The following is a 2,780-nucleotide window of genomic DNA, read 5'->3' as shown; positions in this document are numbered from 1 at the left end:
TGTCCCACAGTCCAGTCCAATCCCTGTCTGAAGAGTTGGCCTCGGAAATTGTTTTAGTTCTGGGCTGATAGAGAATCCAGGGGCCATGCTTGCCGGGGGTTCCTCCAGTCTCAGTCAGACCATTAAGTCTGGTCTTCTTACTAGAATTTCAATTCTGCACCCCATCTTTCTCCTGCTCCATCCAGGACTCTGTTGTGTTCCCTGTCTGGGCGATCATTGGTGGTAGCCAGGTGCCATCTAGTTCTTCTCGTCTCAGGCTGATGAAGTCTCTGGTTTCTGTGGCCCTTTCTGTCTCTTGGGCTGATACTTTCCTTGTGTCTTTGGTGTTCTTCATTCTCCTTTACTCCAGGTGATTGGGACCAATTGATGCATCTTAGATGGCCGCTTGCAACCTTTTAAGACATCAGATGCCACTCACCGAAGTAGGATGCAGAACATTTTCTTAATAAGCTTTGATAAGCCAGTTGACCTAGATGTCCCCTTGAAAGCATGGTCCCCAGATCCCTACCCCTGCTACTCTGTCCCCAAAGTGTTTGATTGTATTCGGGAAACTTCTTAGCTTTGATTTAGTCCAGTTGTGCTGACTTCACTTATAGTGTGTGCTGCCCTTCCCTTCACCTAAGATAATACTTGTCTACTATCTATTTAGTGAATAATCCTCACCCTCCCTCCCCACCCTCATAACCATCAAAGAATGTTTTCTTTCTTCTGTGTTTAAACCTTTTATTGAGTTCTTATAATAGTGGTCTTATACAGTATTTGTCCTTCTGTGACTGACTAAATTCACTCAGCATAATGACCTCCAGCTTCCTCCATGTTATAAGATGTTTCATGGCTTCATCGTTGTTCTTTATCATTGCATAGTATTCCATTGTGTGAATATACCATGATTTGTTTATCCATTCGTCCATTGATGGGCACCTAGGTTGTTTCCATCATTATGCTGTTGTGAACAGTGCTGCCGTGAACATGGGTGTGCATCTATCTATTCGTGTGACAGCTCTTATTTCTCTAGGATATATTCCAAGGAGCGGGATAGCTGGATCCTATGGTATGTCTATTTCTAGCTTTGTGAGGAAGTGCCAAATTGATTTATTTGTGTTTTTTGGATTAATGCTAGCCTTGTTGGGGTGAGATGATATCTCATTGTAGTTTTGATCTGCATTTCTCTAAGGGCTAATGATCATGAGCATTTCTTCATGTGTCTGTTAGCCGCCTGAATATCTTCTTTGTTGAAGTCCCTGTTCATATCCTTTGCCCATTTTTTAATTGGGTTGTTTGTCTTTTTGTTGTTGAGGTTTTGTACTATCTTGTAGATTTTAGAGATTAGACACTGATCAGGTTTGTCATAGCCAAAAATTTTTTGCCAGTCTGTAGGTTGTTCTTTCACTCTATTGGTGAAGTCTTTTGATGAGCATAAGTGTTTGATTTTTAGGAGCTCCCATTTATCTAGTCTCTCTTCTGGTGCTTGTGCATTGTTACTTATGGTTCATATTGTGTTTATGCCATATATTAGGGCTTCTAGCGTTGTCCCTGTTTTTTCTTCCATGATCTTTATTGTTTTCAATTTTATATTTAAGTCTTTGATCCATTTTGAGTTAGTTTTTGTGCATGGTGTGAGGTATGGGTCTTGTTTCAGTTTCTTGCAGATGGATATTGAATTATGCCAGCACCATTTGTTAAAGAGACTGTCTTTTCCCCAATTAATGGACTTCGGGCCTTGTCAAATATCAGCAGCTCATAGCTGGATGAATTTATGTCTGGATTCTCAGTTCTGTTCCATTGGTCCATGTGTCTGTTGTTGTACCAGTAGCAGGCTGTTTTGACTACTGTGGCGATATAATAGGTTCTAAAATCAGGAAGTGTGAGGCCTCCCACTTTGTTCTTCTTGAGTAATGCTTTACTTATTCGGTACCTCTTCCCTTTCCATATGAAGTTGGTGATTTGTTTCTCCATCTCATTAAAAAATGCTGGTGGAATTTGGATCTGGGTTGTGTTGTATCTGTAGATCGCTTTGGGTAGAATTGACATTTTCACAATGTTGAGTCTGCCTTTCCATGCGCAAGGTATGTTTGTCCACTTACGCAGGTCTCTTTTGGTTTCTTGCAGTAGCGTCTTATAGTTTTCATTGTATACATCTTTTACATCTCTGGTTAGATTTATTCGTAAGTATTTTTTCTTCTTGTGGGCTATTGTAAATGGTATTGATTGGGTGATTTCCTCTTCGAGGTTCTCTTTGTTGTTCTAAAGGAATCCAACTGATTTTTGTATGTTTATCTTGTATCCTGAAACTGCTGAAATCTTCTGTTAGTTCCAGTAATTTTCTTGTGGATTCTTTGGAGTTTTCCGTGTATAAGGTCATATCATCTACAAATACAGATACTTTGATTTCTTCCCTACCAATTTGGATGCCCTTTTATTTCTTTTTCTAACCTAATTGCTCTAGCTGGGAACTCCAGCACAATGTTGAATAAGAGTGGTGATAAAGGGCATCCTTGTCTGATTCCCGTTCTCAAGGGGAATGCTTTCAAAGTCTCTCTATTTAGGATGATGTTGGCTGTTGGCTTTGTATAAATGCCCTTAATTATATTGAGAAGTTTCTCTTCTATTCATTCCTATTTTGTCGAGAGTTTTTCTCATGAATGGGTATTGGACTTCGTCAAATGCCTTTTCTGCGTCGATTGATAAGATCGTGTGGTTCTTGTCTTTTATTTCTGTGATGGATTACATTGAGTGTTTTTCTGATGTTGAACTATCCCTGCATACATGGTATAAATCCC

At 39.7% G+C, this 2,780-nt stretch overlaps 1 protein-coding gene across 1 annotated transcript in view; it reads left to right on the top strand.

Annotated features, from left to right (window-relative positions):
- LOC101341305 (splicing factor 3A subunit 3) overlaps positions 1-2,780 on the top strand; it is a 32,193-nt gene that overhangs the window by 10,960 nt on the left and 18,453 nt on the right. The gene's annotated exons all lie outside the window — the stretch shown is intronic.

The sequence above is a fragment of the Trichechus manatus genome, unplaced genomic scaffold, assembly GCF_000243295.1.
Source record: "Trichechus manatus latirostris isolate Lorelei unplaced genomic scaffold, TriManLat1.0 scaffold00015, whole genome shotgun sequence".
NCBI classification, from domain to species: domain Eukaryota; kingdom Metazoa; phylum Chordata; class Mammalia; order Sirenia; family Trichechidae; genus Trichechus; species Trichechus manatus.
The sequence above is the reverse complement of the archived record's forward strand: the minus strand, read 5'-3'. Positions and strand labels throughout refer to the sequence as shown.